Below are 19,840 nucleotides of genomic sequence, written 5' to 3'. Positions count from 1 at the left end.
TCAGGACGTGGAAGGAGACAAATTGTTTTAAATCAACAAATTGCTTTTAATTAAGCCCCAGCAGGACATGAAGGGGCATTTTCCAAGGCACCCAAACGGAGCTCGGTGTCACACTCCTACAGAAAAACTATTTAGTAGTGAACTCCTCCCTGGCACTGTGGAGGAGCAGAATAGACCTAAAACAACCCAAAGTCTGACATCCTGAGCTTCTGACCATGAAGTTTTTTGGATGCCTGACACAGATGGCTTTGACAAGAGCACCACCTGCTCATGGTGCTCCTCTGTTACACAAGGTGGCCTCTGAGAGTCACTCTGAGATACAGACTTACCCACCAAGGATTCAGGACTTACTGATGCACCAGACACCCCAAGCAGACCTTTGTTCATTATTCATCCCATTGCCAGAGACACCATTCATCCATATAAAAGATAAAAATTCTGAAAAGGATATAAAATGAGTTACCACTGTGGAGGCTCAGCAGAATACATCCCTTTCTGCTGCAGCCCTCATGACAAAGGTAACAGGAGCACAAGTTACCAATATTTCTTCATTTGCTTCTAACCCAAAGATCCCAAACCCACACAGATCACCAGTTTAATTAGTAAGAAGGTGGTGTCATTGCAGCCTCATTTGGGATTATAACACACTTTGACTTTAAAACTCCATAAAATTCCAGTTTATCCAATCCCAAAAGACTCTGTGGGAGATGCCAAGTCTTTTTCTTCTGTTTTTCTTTGGCAGGGAAATTAAGAATTTAATTATAATTAATTTATCCTTACACTCTGAAGCTGCATGGTTTCATTACCTCACAGATCTCCAAAATTCCTGTAACCCACAAACAGCTCTATCATCCCTCTGTTTAATTACAAATTACCTTCACTTACACCAAAAATCTCTCATGAATTGGATGCATACTGTCTGGCAGAACTGTTTGGTTATTTTCTGTGCCCTCTTTTCGAGGCTCTCCATCTCTTCCAGAGCCCTGAGTGAAACAAGATGCTCGAACTCCTTTCTCTTCCACGCTTTTGCTCACAGACCAGCTCCTGATTTGGTGTAGAAAGAAGAGTCCATCACTGACTCCAGTGCAGGCAGCCCTGGGCCTGGGGTGCACCTCTCTGAGGAAGACAATGCAGAGTGTGAAGGGGCAGGATTTATTAAAAACCTGATCAATGGACAGCTCATCTGACCAAGCAGGGTCTCACTCTCCTGTAGGCCACCACATCTGAGATCAGAGAAGCAGTCTTCAAAATCCCTCACTGTTCTACCTGAGCTGCTGGACACATGAGAGATACAAAGGAAGTACAAAGAGCTGGGTTGCTTTAGCAAAGTGATGCTCAAAGGTGTTTTCCTTGTCTGTCGCTCTGTGCGTAATTAACTGGCTTAATTCACTTTTCATTCTAGGTAAGGAAGTTGAGACAAGAGAGCTCTGTAAAGCTCCTGCTGGCACTGAACCTTGGCAGAGGAATCAGGGAATGGCACACAGGAAGAAAGCTGATCCTGCTCTGGAATACTCTGCCCGTGGTGCTGTTTGATTCCTCACCCTTCAGGAAGCAGATGTCCCAAACATCCCCTCTGTCCTGGAGAATGGCACAGGGCATGGGGACAGCAGCATCACAGGAAGCACGGCAGCCTTATCACCTCAGTGGCTGTGACTGTGTTAAGATTAACCTCTCCCAGCCCTTCTCTGTGCCCAGGTCAGGAACTAGCAAGGTAAAGTCCCATGTTCCTTAAATACTAAATATAAACACATTATAAATATATAAATTATATTATAAATATATAGAGAAATACAAAATATAAATACTTAAATACTGAACAGTTTTAATGTTCTGTGTTAGTCATACCTGCCCAAATATATGAGTCAGCAGTGCCCTGGAGCCAGGAGGGCATCCCTGTCCTGGGGACATCAGGCTGGGCCAGGGAGGGATTGTCCCGCTCTGCTCTGGGCTGGGGCAGCCTCACCTCCAGTGCTGGGGCACTTTGGGTGCCACAACATCAGAGAGATCCAAAGCTGCTCCAGAGCATCCAAAGGAGGGAGCCGGGGCTGGGGAAGGGTCTGGAGGGGCCACCCGAGGAGCGGCTGAGGGCACTGGGCTGGTCCAGCTGCAGCAGAGGAGCTGAGGGCAGAGCTCCCCGGGGCTGCAGCTCCTGCCCAGGGCAGCGCAGGGACAGCTCCGAGCTCTGCTCCTGGGCCAGGGACAGCACCCAGGGAGCGGCTGGAGCTGGGCCAGGGCAGGCTCAGGCTGGAGAGCAGGGAAAGGTTCTTCCCCAGAGGGTGCCGGGCACTGCCCAGGCTCCCCAGGGAATGGGCACGGCCCCGAGGCTGCCAGAGCTCCCAGGGGTGCACAGGGTGGGGGTGCTGGGGTGTCTGTGCAGGGCCGGGAGCTGGATTGATGATCCTTTTTGGTCCCTTCCAACTAAGGGTATTCCACGATCCTATGATGTACTTTGAGATTTTTAAAAATGAGGGAGTTGTTGTGGAAAACTGACAGTGAGACAGGACCAGAGGCAAATCCAGAACAACCAAAAAGCCAAGGTAGATGTTAAATTGGACACGATTATGGGCTGTGTTTATATGACCCGTTTCCCTTTCCAGCTGACCACTTCTCCCTAAGGCTGATTTGCACCTGGAAGGGGCATCTTGAAGATAACACAAACCGGAGCAGAAAGAACACGGGAAATTGGCTGACGTCATAATTTGGGTGAAATTTTCAAACAGTGAACTGAGACAGAAAGGAGAAAAAAGGATTAGGTCTGTTGTAAAGAACATTAAGGGAAAGGTGGGAGCCGGGGCATGAGGGAGGTGTCGGAGGAAGCAGGAAGGATTGGCTGGGCTTGAGGGGACTTGAAAGCAGCAGGACGGGCTGGATCCGCGGGCTGTTTGCGTTGGCACTGCCGCTCGCCTCCTCCGAGCAGCACAATTTACACCAGCTGACGATCTGGCCGAAGGCTGCGGGGCTGAGGAGAGACCGTATCCATCACAGGGCTGCAAAGCTGCCCTGCCCTAGCAAAACAAGAGGCGTCATCTGGTTCCTGGGCTTGCTGCAGCCAAGGGGAAGAGGTGCCAAACACCTGAATATTCCATGTGTGGGGCTTGCTATTTGAGGGAGAAAAAAACCCCAGACAATAAAAGCAGTTTTACTGCCAAATAAAAGCGTCCCCGACGTTTTCCTATAGAGAAACAATGACATCCAGTGGTGAGTTCATTCATCACAGGGATTTACATGAGCCCGAGCTTGAGAAATCCCAGCCCATACCTGTCCCAGGGAGGGGTTCCATTGCTGTATCCATTTACCCACGTGCTATTCCAGCTCTGGCAGACTTCAAAATTGTCCTTGCTGGCTGATAATCTTAAAAATGAACCTATCTGCCACCACAAGGTTCCCCGTTACCTGTTGGATTAGCAGGAGGCACGTTAGAAGACAACGGGGATTTTTGGTGTGTAAGCTCTCGGGATAAAAACACCCACCTGGTAGACTTTTCAAAAGAAGCTGGATGATGGGTTCCTGACCAGATTTTGTCATGTAGGTACTTTCAAAAGTCTCATCAGATACACAAAGTCATTGTGAAATGTCTGAACAGTCCCAAGACTGCCCCAGCTGTTTCTGTCAAAGCCACACAAAAATCTGTGCTAGGTCAGGTCCTGAGGAAAAGCCTGATGTTTGGATTGAAGCCTGTTGAGTGAACTGCTGTAAAAGCCCTCAAATCGGGCTGGTTCTCCTCTGTAATTCCCAGAACCCCAGAGTGGGTGAGGCTGAAGGGCCCACAGGGGCTCCCCCGGCGGCACCTCCCTGCCCCAGCAGGGCCATCCCAGAGCACAGGGCACAGCAGTGTGCCCACACAGCTCTGCAATATCCCAGCGAGGGACACTGCACAGCCTCTCTGGGCTCTGCTCAGGGCCGGGCCCTGCCCAGGGCAGCACTTCTGCCTCCTGTGCGGGGGAATTGCTGCGCTCAGGCCCTGCCCGCTGCTCTGGGGCCGCTGCCGGGCCCCGGAGCAGAGCCCGGGCCCTGCCCTGAGCCCTCCCTGCAGCCAGGGACACCCAGGGCTGAGGGCCCCTCTCAGCTGGGGCTCCTCTCGAGGCTGAGCAGCCCCGGCTCCCTCAGCCTGTGCTGGGCACGGAGCTGCTCCAGGCCCTTCCTCAGCTGCGCAGCCTCCGCCGGCCCCGCTCCAGGAGCTCCCTGGGCCTGCTGGGCTGAGGAGCCCAATTCATTTATAACCTTCTCAGGCAAGTCACGCAGAGGAAAAACTTAGGGGCACACAGCAGAGTCTCAAAATCAGTGGCATTTCTGTTAAATCAAGCTGTTTGTACCAGTTCTTGTCTCTGTCTCAGGGGATCAGGACTTCTAAGCAGCCCAGTTAAATGGTCCACGATAAAATAATTTCCATTTCATTTTTTGCTAACTGACCCCTTGCTCTCATATTAGGGCAGAAAGTTAACTTGAGGAGTGGATTAGTTTTCACAGTACCTTTCTTAAACACCTCACTCACATACCCTCCAACCCTTTTTTCTTCCAAGCTAAACAATTCTCACTTTTGCACTCTATCCTCAGATGTAAACCCCACCCAGTCTTCCAACCATCTCATGACATGCTTTTGGTGGACTTCCAAACCAGAGAGGTTTCCAAACTGAACCTCCAAAATGTTTGAGGTTTCCCCATCTCTGCGTGGCCCTTTCCAAGAGCACACTCCCATTGATCCTGGAGGCAGCCTTGGATCCAAACAAACCATAACGCAGTCAGGAACAAGTCTGGCTGCTTTTTAATGAGCAAATATGCTCTTGGGAAGTATCCTGCAGTGATGGGCAAACCTCAAACACATTGAAGGCTCTGCTTATGAACCTCTTTGATGTAGAAGTCTCGCCCAATGGCACAACCCTGCCGCTTCTGCATGCACAGGAGCATCCCAGCTGTGACAGGAGAGAGCTCTCACCACGCTGGGCAGGGCAGCACAGTCCCCCTGCACACCCGTGTGGCTGGGCTGGAGCAGTCCTAAGGTTTAGCGAGGAAAGAACATTTCATTACCAAGAATCAAAGAGAAAATAGCCCAGGAGTCTGCAATACAAGTTAACAACCACCCCTCCCCACCCCACCAAGTCCCACTGCAGTCGTATCCGAGAGCCAGGCCTGACGCTGCTCTCAGAGCTGCAGCTGCAGAGCTCCCTGGCCAAGCCAGGCTCAGATGATGATGGAGCTTTAACTGCTCGCTGTTCCACGGTGACAGAGAAATCAGGCTCTGCTGGGATGCAAAAATCTGCTGCATTTTTATTAATCGAAGCTAAAATACTTGAACTGTGAAAGAACAAATTTTGCTTTTGGTGTATGTCACAGTTCCTCTGCCCCGGGGACAAGTCCATTAACAGCCAAAGTCATTAAAGGCTCAGCTTCAGGGCTGGCTTTTCATTTCCAGCTGCAGACTCCCATTGTCTACACCGAAGCCCTGTTCTTTTAGATAGGTGGTGATCAGTGCTGCAGAGAACTCTGGAACCAAGCTGGGATAAAGCACAGACCAAGGGCCTCTGCCAGGGTGTGCCTGCCACCCTCTGCCTCTTCCCAAAGAGTGAGGACACAGGGGATTTCCATCCAGGCAGAGAGCTTTTTCATTTTGCTGATGGGAGTTATCGAGCAAAGACCCTTTTTGTGCTACAAACAGTATTCAAACTTCAGGACTTACTCTTCTCTAAGTCAGTTACTTGTTTGTTGTGCTGAACAACTCCACCGGGCACCAGGCTCTGCTTCTTGGCTTCCCCCAGGCTCCTCGTACCTTCTTTACATTCCTGTCCCCAAAGAGATATAAGTAACACATACATTAGAGGTTCATCAAAGCACTGTCATAAAAGATTTTAAGTAAAAATGAAACTCCCTCTTGCTTCTTTCAAGCCCAAGCAGAGCCAGCATTGCTGTTCCCCAGTGACAGACCCCGTGCTGCGCAGTCCTGAATCAGCAGAGCTGTGACAAGCAGAACAGGGCCAGGTTCCTGCAGCCCTAGGAAGGAGGGGAGAGAGCCCTAAACCTGTCAGAACCATCCCACACAAGTGTGAGCCACTGCTCTCATTGTGATGTCCAACTGAGCAAGATCTGATTTCTAATTTTAATATTCAAGAGGAACTTTTTGTTTGGCCTGGCTGGGCCAGAGCTCCACTGGCAGCTGCCTGTGGCTCAAAGGCTGCTATGTCAGGAATTCAGGCTGGCACCCCTGACCTGGCAGGGAGGTGTTGATTCTCAGGGAGCTCTGCCTTCCCAGGGGTGTGTGGGGATGTGTTGATTCTCAGGGAGCTCTGCCTTCCCAGGGATATGTGGGGATGTGTTGATTCTCAGGGAGCTCTGCCTTCCCTCTGCTCCGCTGTCAGGTCCAGGAGCCACCAAGAGAGACTCATGTGGGTCATGTCCTGATTCTTTTCCAATTCGTCTCCCTCACCTGCTTATGTCAAGGCTACTCAATCCCCACAGCTCCTTTGTACCTCCCATCCATTTGGGATGCACACAACTGAACACAATATCCCAAATCCCATGCTGACAGTGCCATTTCAGCAAAAAGCTTAGTTATCTGTTTAATATCTCATTTGCTCTCTCTCCCTTGTAGCTCCCAGGTCATGTCCAACAACACTGCTTCCCAAATCTCTCTGTTTGATTAAGCACTTGCAGTTTCCTTTAGACATATTAGCTGCATTTTTCTAAACTGAATCATGTTTGTTTTCTTCTTATTATAGCACTGATCTCTTGAGGCTTCTTTTGTACAAGTGGATGGAAAGATTTTTTTTCCCCTTATTCTTGCACAAGAGAGTTTCATGTCTTTGGATGTGTCATAATAGAATGGTTTTGGTAGCAGCAAACCTAATTCCTGTTGTTATTAAACCATAACACAATTCAGGAGAACTTAGTCATTGTGGAATAACAGTGAGCACCACATCTATCTGCAGGAAGTGCTGAACTCAGAGGAAGTGGGCTGTTGGAGATGAGGAGGAAGGCTTTACAGGCTGAGTAAGACATTAAATTCAGCTTCTCTTAATGAATTACTTGAGAAAATAAATAAACCACTAATCACTAACAGCTAAATTTTTTTCTGTTACTCAAAACATTTTGCAGTGATTCCCTTTCCTACAGTTGAAGGACAGCAAAAAGCATGGGAGGATAAACTTGATTCTTAATTGTATATGTAAGTTTTTGCTGAAAAATAGAATCCAACCTTTGGCTCAGGATGGGGGCAGTACTGGTCCTACAGACCTGCTGGGGCACTTGCCCTATAAAGAGGTTGCTCTTCCCTTGACTTATTTGTGGTCAATGTATTTGGTGTGTAAAGATGGGCTTTACAGCCAGTTATGGAACATTTTGCATTTCTTCCACATCCAAAGCTGGCCTTCCCTCCCAGGGAAGTCCTGCCACTTCAATTAGCTGCTTGTCTAATTAGAGCCCGTTGTGGTGGGAATGCTGCCCTTGGCTGGTGCAGGGGGCAGCTCTCACACTCGTGGGCTGTCCCAGGTCCCACACTTCTCTGGAATTAAAATTCTCTATCTGAAGACAATCCCAGACCAAATCAACCAATCTGGTCCCCTCAGACCACGCTGGCAGCCTGGCAGAGCAGAAGGGACAGCACCCACATTCCAGAGAATGGAAGGTTGGGTGGCCCGAGCTCATTGCAAATCCAGCCCCTCTGACAGAGCTGAAAGGGGAAGAGAGGGCAGAACGCAAATTCCCAGATCCATTACACCTCCCTCATTCAAGAGCCTGGGTCAGATCACAACTCCACTGAGGAAGCGGGCAGTGTTTGCACCTCTCAGTTCCTATGGATGTACAGCAGCTCGTGGCAGCTGGAGGTGTTTATGCAGAGAGCCAAGTGGGCACCCTCAGCTTCTCTGAGCACCCTGTGCCGGTGCCTCACCACCCCCGCAGTAAAGGATTCCTTCCCAGTCCATGGTCCCACAGCCTGAGCAGGGAGAGCATGGAAGTGCCAGTAAAGAAGGAGCTGTAAAGAGGAGAGAAGGAAGTGGGAGGAAGGGTGGGAGGAATTAACTGGGCCCAGGGAAGTGAAGTGGATCAGGAGCAAACAAAATCAACAAACTGAGGAGGGAAACCAAGGAGAGAGAGACAAAAATCCTCCCTTCACAGTTAATAGCAACAAGTCCTGGGAGAACTCTCGGAGTCTGCACCCCTTGGAAACGAGGCCATCAATAGTGCAGACCTGGAAAAGCATCCCCACTCCTGGGCTTGAACAGTATGGATCCAGGAAATATTAAATCCATCTGCTGTGGAGAGAATGTTTTATCAACAACAAAAAACCCATTTGATTTATTCTCTAGACACTGGGCCCAGCCCCAGTCACTGAGCTGTGCTATCTAATGTGGTCAGACAACTTCTAGGGAACCAACCTCGTGTTGCCATTACTCACAGTGTTTGCTTTTCCCCTATTGCCTTACTCATCTGATTCCTCCCTTCTTATTATGGCTCTGGTTGGGTTGATAGCTCATAATTTATCCTCCAGGCTGAGGCTTTCATGCCTTTGTCAGTAACTTGAGCCAGGGAAGTGAGTTATTCTTGCCTTTCTGTGTTTCTCTGTCTCAGTCCTGCTCCGGCTGGGAGTTTACCTGGACGTGGAACACACAAACTCTGTAGCACTGCCTCAGGAGAGAGGCTGGTTGGATTTCCCTCCAGTTCCAGTTACCCTGGGTGTCTGTGCATGGCTCTGGACGAGGTTTTTGCTGGATACCAGGTGGTTAATCAGAGCCTGCAGTGATACTGCACCATTAGTCCCCAAGTACTTCCCAAAACAGAAATTCATGCACTCCAGTTGTCCTCATTGACACTGAAACAAAGGCATCACTGGGGAAGAGCAGGCACACAGGAGGCACTTCCCCTGCACAGTGGGCTTTGTCTCAGGCACCGAGTCCAGCCCAGTTCCAGCCACGTCAGAGAGCATCTCACCCATGTTTGGTGCTGGTCCAGGACAGCCAAAAAGCTGCTCCTGTATGGACAAAACCCAGAGCATGGGTCACCCATTTGACACCCACACACCACAGAGGGCACAGGCTAAACCTCCCTCTGCCACGGACCCCAGTTGTTCTCCCTCACACAGGTACCCACAGCATGGTTCTTCTCCACCCTCGTGGGCAGGCACTCCCAAAGCAGCCACATTTCCTGCTCCCAGACAAAGGGATGGGGCTCTGCTCAGCTGCAGCTGCACTCAGGCTCCTCCTCACAGTGGGAAACAGTTCTCAGTAAATTGCCAATAACTTCAGCTCCTTCTACTGTGGTAAAAAAATCGAGAAGGGGTGGGACAGGCCCAGAAATGGCTGCCCTCCTAATCTGCATTCTCACACCCACCAAAATGCTGGTTCCCAAATGGCATGAACGTGTCCAGGTCACTTACTGGGAGAGAGAAGGTGAAGAAATCCCATGGGGTGAAAGTACCCATCCCATCCCATCCCATCCCATCCCATCCCATCTGAGCTTTGAATTCCTCATCTTCAAAAAGAGCTTCCCATGACAGATGAGGGAGGCTCTACCTCCTCTGAGCATTTTCTTATTAGAATTTAGGATATTCTCTTCAGCTTCCACTATCAGGAGTTCAGGATGTTCCTTACCTGCAGCAGCCAGTTCTTGCCTAGGTGACATCAGGAGAAAAACCCAAGGATTCATTTAGGGAAGGATCATCAGGTGGCCACTTGAGATACATCAAATTTCTTCCCAGAAATGGTTCAAAATTTGAGCTCACCTGCCAGTTTTTTCAATTGCCAAAGCCTTAAAAGACAAAACCCAAACCCAAAGCACCCTCCCCTTGCAGAAGAGAGAAGCAGATGAAAGAATTTGAGTGAGCCCCAGCACTGCAGGCAAGCCCAGAGCTGGCCCATTAAAATCCCCTTCACCTGCTTCCCAAAGCCCTGGTGGTGGCTGGGATTGGAGCAGCCATTCCCAATTCCCAGCAGCTGCCAAGGGCGTCTCCTGCTGCTGCTGAGTGCAGGGATTATTGTCCTGCCCTGCAGCAGGGAAGCCTGGGACGTGAAAGGCACATTAATACAATATTATTGCTGCTGTTACTATTATTTCACTGGCCTTTTGCCTCCCTCTCTGGTGGAGCACAGGAACAGGAGTATTCCTGACCATCTCCAGCCCTGCCTTCAGTCAAGCCTCGTCTTTAGCACTGCAGACCTTCAGATACAATTTTTTCCCATCCTCTCAGTTCACAGAGCCACAGACCACGTTTCTTTACTTGGTATTAACTTCAAAGTATTTCTCCTTTTAAAATACAAATCAATGTTATTTGTTAAATGAGTGTTTTGAACTTGGATCCAATATTTTTAGTGAAATAAAAAAGAAAAGAAAAAGAAGTTTTGTTTTGTTTTGTTTTGTTTTTTTGACTGGAAGGAATCCAAACTATCCACAGCTTTTATAAACCAACTTCCTTATGAGTCAGGACATTTATTGCCAGAAAAATATTATTTTAACTTTATTAGTGCAATATAGCAGTGACATCTAGTGGCTTCCATCAGTGTCATGATGAGTGAGGGGAAGGTGGGCCTGGCAGGATGTGGGAATGGATCCAGGTCTGGGGTTGTTATTCCATTGTTGAGAGTCATTGGAAGCTGGACAAGCTCTTCTGTAGAGTTTACCAGAATTAGAAAATTCTGATAATATAATGAAAATACGCTCTAAGATTGGGAAATCTAATCAGGTAACACCCATGGGTGATTTTTTCGGCTCACATTATAAGGTGAAATTCCTGACTTTCTTTATCCTGGTGGAAGTATTGTTCACATTAGGGAGCTCCTTCACCAGGAACCACAGAAACAGTTATTCTCAACTTTCTGCATCAAAATTCAGCCTGAGGCCATTTACAGCCCACGTCACCCAAATGCCATGGGGACTTCTTCCTTTGGAAAAAGCAGGACCTGTCACCCAGTTTTGCATAAAGCAAGATCAGGTCTTCAGAGTTGTTTTTTCCAGAGCTGAGGCCCCTCCTCAGGCCTTCCACCAGGACCCTTTTCCACACAGGCTTCATTTTTCAGCCAGGAATGCCAGGGAGTTCAGGGCTGGTGACAGGACTGGAGCAGTGCAGTCACTGGCAGAGGCAGGGGCTGCTCACAGGGCTCCTGAGGGAAAGCTGACCCCAGGGTTTGGTAAAGCAACACTCCTGGTGCTGGCACCAGTTTATTGTCAGTCTTGTAGCTGAAAATATCAGCTTTTTGTTATTTGTGCACTGATGTTACAACAACGTGTGTGTTCCCTGGCTTCCTCTCTGAGCCTGCCTGCAAAATTCAGCTGGGCACAGAAGCTGCCACCTTTTGCCAGTTGTTGTCTGAAGACAAAGCTGATTCTGCTTGTCTGGCAAGGCCTTGGAAGGCTCATAAACCTTCCTGGGATTCCAAACTCTGCCACAGACTTACACCTCATTCTGTCCCTTTGGCTTAAGAAGTTCTTCATTGCTTGGTCAAATTATGGAGCCAGGCTGGGAGAGCTGGGAATGTTCAGCCTGGAGGAAGGAAGGTTGTGTGGAGACCTCAGAGCCCCTTCCAGTGTCCGAAGAGGCTGCAGGGAACCTGGAGAAGGACTTTGTATCAGGAATTGGACCCCCACTGCCAGAGGGCAGGGATAGATGGGATATTGGGAAGGAATTCTTCCCTTGAGGGTGGGCAGGCCCTGGCACAGGGTGCCCAGAGCAGCTGTGGCTGCCCCTGGATCCCTGGCAGTGTCCCAGGCCAGGTTGGACGGGGCTGGGAGCAGCCTGGGATGGTGGAAGTGTCCCTGCCCATGGCAGGGGTGGCACTGGATGATCTTTAAGGTCCTTTCCAACCCAAACCATTGATTTATTTAGCTTTGGACACTCCAGCTACACAGAAAGGGAGATGAAATACAGGGAAACTCATTTTGTAGAAGCACATCAGCCTGTGCTGGCTGGCTGCAGCTTAGATAAACCCCCAGATCGCTCCATGGTGGACAGAGACCTTCCAGGAGCTTTGTGGGAAAGGCTGTGCTGGGTTCTGGCCGTGCAGGTGTGTGCCTGGGCTGCGGGTGTGCGTGTGTTTTATTGTGAAGGGATTTACTCTTCCACGTGCAGCAGTGACAGCACCCAGAGGGAGGCAGGGCTGGGAAGCGTCTGACAGAATATTGGTGCTGCATCTGCACTTTGTGTCACCGTGCCAGCACTGCTGCTCTGCCCTCCCTGCTCGGGATTACTGGGGGCTGTAACATCAAATGGAACGAGTGGCTTTGAAGTCCAGGCCTCAGGACTGAGCCGGATTTTCCACATTGGCAGGGAAGCTGCAGCCTCCTTCTACGGATGCCAGGCCAAGGAAACAAATGCTCAGCTCCACATCTGCCTGCAGCACCTCCGTGGGTCACCCCAACATTTCCAGCCCGGGGGCAGCTTCACCCAGCCTTGTTTAGCCCCAGGACCTGGAGGAGGGCAGAGCTGAGGGTGTCCTGGGCACAGTCCCCTCTGCACAGGGCTGTCCAGGGCTGCAGGAGGTGCCAGCTCCAGACTGGGAGAGCGGCTCCCCCCAGGGCAGCATTCCCTGCTCCCCACAGGGCAGCATTCCCTGGGAAGGGGTGAGTCAGAGCAGCGGCTTCAGGGAGACTTCAAATACTCCAGCAGGTCTGGCAGGAATATTTATCCACCTGCATGTTCAAACATGCTCCACTTTCTCACTTTATAAATACATGGGAGCCTGCTGAACCCTGGCCCAGCAGAGCCAAGCGTGCCCCTTTTGCTTTGATGAACCAGCTGTTTTTCTGGTCTGTTCACATAAACATATTTGTGTGTGTTGACTTTGCAGTTTATTGGGAAAAAGAAGCAGATGCCAGGTCATATGTGCATTTCTGTTCTGTGTAGGAGTGCCACGAGAACACTCCCCAGCCCAGCTCCTTGTTTGCTTTGCAGGAAGGGGAGCAGTACCCAGGGGGCTCAGGGGGTGCTTTGCTGACAGTTTTTGACCAAACAGGTGCAGAATCAGCTCACACAGGTGAGAGCTTGCAGGGGCTCTGTTTGCAGATCCAAGTCTCCACGTGGGACCAGGATGCAGCCTGGACAGCAAATCCCCCACATCCATTCCTTTGGGTCTGGCTTCCACACTCCATTTCCATGTGTAACCTGGCACTGGCATTCCAGACTCAGCCCAGGCTTTTCAAGGAGCTGTGACAGCCCTTTGTGGCACCAAAATGCCATTTTCATGGGTGGATGAGTGCAGAACCCACCTGCTCCTCTGCTGTGAAGAGCAGACACAGCTCAGCTCCTCCCTGCCTGGAGCTGGGACAGGAGCTAAAGCAACTCCACATCTCCACCAGCCCTAAAATCACAACAGGATGTCATGGAATTCACTGCCAGATCTGAAAAAGGAAAGCATTTCCATATCCCACCACGGCCTCTCCAGCCTTGCAACCTGCTGAGAGCTGGGCTCTGAACTGCTGCACTGGCCGTGCCTCTGCACTCTGACTTCTCTTTGGAGGCATTGTCTTCCATTCAGCTGGAAATAAGCTGCACTCTGGGCCTTTCCAAGGGGGATATGCCTCTGGAGCTCTCCATGGAAAAGCTCAGGTTAATGCCCTGGCGGTTTGTCTGGGCAGTGAAAGGTAATTGCATGTGACACTGCGTGTTCCAGAGTCGTGCAATCCCCAAGGTGAGGAACTTCACACAAATCACTGGAATTAGACAAGAGAGAGGAGATTCTCCTTGGAGGTGCCAGGTTTCACCCTGCCAGTTTTATCCTTTATGCTTACCTAAAGGATGCATTTATTATTTCATATTTTGCTCTATTTCTGGTTGTCTTTGGGCCCAAAGTGTAGAAGTTAAAGCACTACCAAATGGCCCATCCTGGTAAACATTCATGTTCCACCAGCTGCTTGAAATCATCACAGGATGGTTTTGTATCTCTCTGCCCCTTCTGCCTCACCAGCAACCCCAATGAAATCTGTATTTGGGGCAACAACTGAAATTTTATTTTTGTGTGTGTGATTTGATTATGTGATCTCACATAATCAAACAACAAATTAACAACGAAATCCCATTTCCCAAAAGGAAGGCTTTTATCCATGATCCCCTCAGGTCGACATCCAGCAGCACGGGCTGTGCTCCAGCCGAGGAGATAAAGCACCAGCCCGAATGATATCAGTGTGCTGTGAGGTTTTATTTCATTCTGAAGAACAATCCAGCACTTCGTGCTTCTTTTGGAATGTTACAGAGCTTTGCCTTTCCCTGTGGAATGTTGGGAGCAGCGTTCCCTGCCCGGGAAGGAGGTTGGTGGCAGGGCAGGGCACTGGGGGACACCGACGTGTCCCTCACAGGGGACAGTGGTTTCTCTGGGAGAGGGGGATGTGGATGGGCCTGCCCTGCCCAACATTCCCCATTCCCTGCAGGGCAAACACAGCCCCCTTTGGCCCCTCTGTCACCCCTCCTGCCCCCTGCTCCGTGGCTGCTGCCCAGAATCACAGCTGCAGCTGAATGTAGTTTTATCACATTATTGTGTGAAGAAAAGTGTGAGAGGGTAATAAAAGATGGCATAAGCCAGAATTTCAAACCCAAGAAGGTAATAAAAGATGGCATAAGTGAAAATTTCAAAACCAACCAACCATTTTTAACATTTTTATTCTGGCTTGAGCTGCTTGAAATTCAGTATCTGGGTTGCAAAGTAGTTCAACAATGCTTCAAAATTAGTCTTTGACTGCTGTGATTTCCAAAATCATGTGACATTTTCCAAAATCTTTGCCCACGAATTTAAAGTGAGGACAAAAAGCCCCATTTATTCCAGGAGGCAGCGAATGTTTATCCCCAGGCACGTTTGGAGGTGGTTGTTTTGGAAGGTGCTCACAAACCCTTTACAAGCCATAGGTGGTGGATGTTGTTAAGAGGAGCTGGGTAATGGGCAGGGCTACCCATGGTGGTAAAACTTGAGTACAGAGGGACTGGGAATGCAGAGAGCAGCCTCAGCTGTCTGCGTGTGCTGCTGCACCACAGCTCAAAATTGGGGTTTCATGTCCCACACCTGGCATTCAGTTCAAACCTGCCCCCAGCCCTCCCTGGGACACGGCTGGGCCAGAGCAGAGCAGCACCAGCCCCGTGTGGCCGAGGGGCTCAGCTGAGGACAATTCCTGGTGCCAGCCCAGACACTTCCTGGCTGACCCTGCTCCCACTGGCAACTGGGTTATTGGGAATGGGGCTGGATTTTTGCTGAATTCCTCTCAGGGATGGAGAAATAAAGCCCCTGGTGTGGCACAGGTGACCTTGAATTGTCTCAGAATAAGCTAAATTAAAGCTTGCCTTATGCTTGTGTTGCCATTGCCCTCGGCCTCTGGTGGCCCTGTGGCTCCCAGGAATTCTGTGCTCTCCTCACACCACACCACGGCTCTGGCTGAGGAAAAGGACACATGCCCGGTCCATGAGCTTCCTGAAAATGTTGATTTTCCTTAAAAAGGAAGATCATCTGGATGCCTGTTGTGGCTGCAGGAGCTGGGAAGGAGCATGGCCCTGTTTGGATTGTGTCACATGGGACAAGTTAAACACTCAGCAATGGGCTGGGGAGCTGCCAGGATGTCACAGAGGCGCTGGAAGAAGTGAGAGTCTCGCCAGCTCTCACATGAATGTGTGCTGGCTCTGGAATTCCTGCTGGAAGTCCAAGTGGCAACTTGAGTTTCCTCATTTCACTGCTCTTGTTTCAGTTCTCCGGTCATGGAGAGAAAAAGCAAAACAAGAGAAGAGCACCCAAGGTACATCATTAATCACCCTCAGAAAATAGCCAAGGGCAAGTCACGGCAAATAATTCACCAGCACTCTGAGAGGGAAGCTCACTGGGCTGGGGTGTTCAGCCAGTTCTGACCAGCAGACTCCTAGAAATGAGTGTTTGCAGGAAATCATCCACAGAAAAACTCGGTGTTTGTTACTGGCGCCTTTTCCAGTTCTGTTATTTGCCTAATATGGCAAAACGTGTTCAGGATGAAGCAGGAGGTGCAAACAAACCAGGCTGTGCTCACCAAAAAACCAGCTGGCTGTAAGGATTGGAGAAGGGAAGGTTGTGTGGAGACCTCACAGCCCCTGCCAGCCTCTGAAAGGTCTGCAGGGAACCTGGAGAGGGACAATTCATCAGGAACTGGAGTGCCAGGGCAAGGGAAAATGGGTTTGAACGGGAAGAGAGTAGGTTGAGATTATTGAGGAAGAAATTCCTCCCTGTGAGGGTGGGCAGGCCCTGGCACAGGGTGCCCAGAGCAGCTGTGGCTGCCCCTGGATCCCTGGCAGTGCCCAAGGCCAGGCTGGACATTGGGGCTTGGAGCAGCCTGGGACAGTGGGAGGTGTCCCTGCCCATGGCAGGGGTGGGGCTGGATGGGCCTTAAGGCCCCTTCCAAAGGAGCCAGTTGGGATGTGCAGGCTGGGAGCTGCAAACACACAGGGTCAGGGGCTGTGCATCCCAGCAACCTCAGGGGAACACTCAGGGGACGCCTTGTCCATTTTCTTGCCCAGAAACAGGAACAGGAATGTTTCTCCTACAGAAACGAAGCAGGATGTGTGTTTCCCCTGCTCCCTCTCTCCTGGAAGGCCCACGAGCTGCTCACTAAGGCTTCCCAAAATGATTCCAAAGCACCAGGGGCTGTGAGGGGGCACGAAGGTGGGCAGACACCTGCATGGGCAGCATCACTGTGCTGCTCACGGTGTCAGAATGAGCTCAGGCCCCTCTAACCCCCTCCTGCTGCTGACCCAGGCCCTGCCAGCCTGGCTTTGAAGGAAAAGTTAATTCACTCTCCAGCCTCTCTCTGCTGGTCACACAGAGCTGATCTTGGTCTTGCTTTCACTGCTGCCCTTGCCCTGAATATGTGATTTTTCTTCCTCCATTCCAATTTTCTTTCCAGCCCTTGTCAAGGCAACTGGTGCAGGCATTTCTGGCCTCTCCATTTGCTGAAATGGGATCTGCACAAAGCAAAGTTTGGCCTCCCCTGCCTTTGGAGCAGCACAGGTTTCTCTGCGCACCCCTGGCACTGGGCACACTCTCCCACAGTAAGGGTGCTGCTAGTGGAAAGACATTTTTTTCAGGTTGAACAAGCACACACAGGCACACCCCACTCTGTGCCAGAGGGACTGCAAGGTCAGAGCAGGGAAGCCAAGGCCAGGCATCCCCAGCAAGAGCCTCCAGCTGCAGTGCAGCCTCTCCCTTTTGTTTTAACAGATAAACACAGAGATCCCTCAGCCCCAGGGCCCAGCCTGGCACTCTGATTCACCACGTGCTTGCCTGAAAAAAAAAATTCTCCTATGGGAACACAACCACTTCCTCAACAGCTCTTTCCAAGTCCTGCTAGTCATTAATTTCCCGGACATGACATCACCGAGTTCTGGGGTCCTTTCCCAGCCTCGCAGGCAGGAGCTGCCACCAGGAACTTGGCAGATGCTGAGCTGACCAAGCTGTGTGAGCTCTGTGAGCTCTGCCCGGCGCTGGAGCTGGTCCCTGTTTCCCTGAGCCTTCCCAAGGCTCGGGAAGATGCACCAGGGCTGAGGCTGTGGCAGATCCCTGAGGATCTCACTCCCTTTATCTCCCCCCCAGATCCAGGCAGTTGGCCCTTCCTCAGCAAATTTTAAACACTCTGTTGTGTAAAGGATCAGGGACCAGGAGCTTTTCCCTCCCCACACCCACCCAGGCTTTGCCTCCATTTTTCATTTGCATTTGGGCCTTTCCTTGGTGAATTTGCAAAATTTTGCCAGGTTTTGACAGGAGCAGCACAAAGAGACAAACCCAGATGGAGGCAGTGTGGGGGTACTTGTGGACAGCATCAGCTTTGCTTTAAATCTGCAGCTGAAACACCCAATAATTCCAGCCTGGGCTGGGCCCTCTGGAGGAAAGCCTTGAGCAGTAGCTCAGGGCACGGGTCCAGCTCAGCTGGATGAGCTTTAGTGTCCCTTCCAACCCAAACCATTCTGGGATTCTGGGATGGTGCCTCCTCTCTGTTTTGGCCTTACCTCTTCACAACAACCTGGTCATTCAGGTACAAACACTTCTTTCTTTTAAACTCTGTTTCTCCAGCAGATGCAGACTCAGCGTTACATTTTCAGGATACCACATATCAAGTTTTTCTAAAACAAAAGATTTGGAATCCACAGCTTTACCAAGATAGACCAAAAAAATCAAGCTAAGCCCAGGCTGGAATGACCTCACCACCTGAAGCCATGTAAACCAACATGGCAGCACTGCAGGAAGCCTTGGGAGGGTGGTAAAATTAAATTTTTCCCAAGCAGAACATTTTTATTAATTTGATAACCACCAGCATTTTGACATCAAGATCCCAGCGCAGATAATGGGAAATGGCAGCTTTCTGCTAAAAGCTTTTTTTTTACAACACCATGCAAAGGGCTTAGAAGCATTTGCTCCATTTCTGTTGGAGAATTTCACCTACAAGCAGCCCTATATGTTATGTGTTTTAAAAAATATTTCCATATGCTAAAGGAATGCAACCGGCTGCCAAGGAAAGTGGCTGTTACAGCAGCAGGCTGGGGCTGCTCTTCAAGGAAAAACTGCTGCAGAAACGAGGTATCCACAGAGGTGCACTAAAGCAACACTAACTGCAGTGACCTTGAGATGACCTAGACCTCCTCATATTACAAAAATGAAAAGGGAGTTAGAAAATCTGAGGCCAATTAGGTGCTTTTTTTTTTCCTGGAGACATGATGAAATTTCCTGAAACAAAAACTTTAGCAAATTCTATAAAATACTTCTAGCTTTGGTGGAAAAATAAATTATTGCCTTTTTATCTCCTCATTCCTGAGGCATAGAACTGGCCCACTTCTGTTTGTGCAGATGGATTGGAGGGAAAACACCCAGAGAAGGGCCAAGTGGTGAGATTCTTGGCACGAGCAATTAAGTGTGAAGTTATTCTCAGGGCTGCCTATTTGTTATTGCAGCAGGAATCATTAAGATTATATGGAAAGATATTGTCTGGGAAAAAGTGTGAAGTCAGGATTATGTGTCCCGAGGTGTGGCTGGGGACAGAGCATCGCCCGTGCCCGGCGGGGCTCTCGGAGCAGCCGGGGGTGGCCGCGCTCGGGTGGCTCCCGGGGCTCCCCTCCGGAGGCACAGCCAGGAGGAGCAGGGGCAGAGCCCCCCCGGGGAAGGGAGTCCCCTCGCTCCGGGGCTCCATCCCGCTGGGTCCTGGCAGCAAAGAGCTCCTGAGGGGCTGCGGAGCCTCGGGGAGCAGCCGCTCCCGGGGGGATTGTGCTCAGCAGCTTCCCCTCATCCCAGCCGGCTGTGGGGATGGCTCAGCATCCCGGACTGGCTCTCTCGGGGAGGGCAGGACCTGCCCGGGCTGTCCCCGTCACTGTCCCCTGCCCTCGTCAGCCGGGAGGTGCTGAGCAAGAGCCACGTTAACCTCTGCAAGAAATTGGTGCAATCAGGACAGGGGAGGCTCCTCTGTGAAGGACCGAGGGGACCTTCCCTGCCACCAGCACCTGCGTCAGCCTCACCCTGCGGCCGTGCTGCTCCTCCCATCCCTGCATCCCATCCCCTGCCCATCGCTGTGCTCCGCAGCCAGGATCGGAGGGAGAGGGGGCAGAGAGGGGCGGGGTGCCCTGCCAAGGAGCAGGGGCACGAGGGCTGGGGAGTACGAAGGGTCAGGCAGAGCAGGCACTTGCCCATCTGGGCCTCCCTCTCTCTAAAGCCGAGGCTCCACATGCGGAACCCGGAGCGATTTTCTCTCCTCCCCAAGGGAAAGGAAAGGTTTGGGGCAACACCCCCTGGCCGCTTCCCTGCGCCTCTCTTCTCTTCCTCACTCGGAGCACCCCCGCTCTAGAGGGAAGGTTTGTGTCCCGACCAAATGCTGCTGGTTCGGACCTTTCCTTGCGCAGCTCGAGTCCCGTGGGACAGGGTTGGGAGCAGCCGGGAGC

General features: G+C 50.8%; 1 long non-coding RNA gene across 1 annotated transcript; it reads right to left on the bottom strand.

Annotated features, from left to right (window-relative positions):
• Positions 1-5,245: 5,245 nt before the first annotated feature.
• On the bottom strand, positions 5,246-9,830 carry LOC138118083 (uncharacterized). Its single transcript, XR_011154990.1, has 2 exons — positions 9,579-9,830; positions 5,246-5,777 (listed from the first exon to the last, which is right to left on the bottom strand). It is a non-coding gene; the product is annotated as an uncharacterized lncRNA (long non-coding RNA).
• Between the last annotated feature and the right edge of the window lie 10,010 nt (positions 9,831-19,840).

This window comes from Aphelocoma coerulescens, chromosome 13, assembly GCF_041296385.1.
Source record: "Aphelocoma coerulescens isolate FSJ_1873_10779 chromosome 13, UR_Acoe_1.0, whole genome shotgun sequence".
NCBI lineage: Eukaryota > Metazoa > Chordata > Aves > Passeriformes > Corvidae > Aphelocoma > Aphelocoma coerulescens.
Note: the sequence above shows the minus strand (reverse complement) of the source record. Positions and strands in the feature narration are given on the sequence as shown.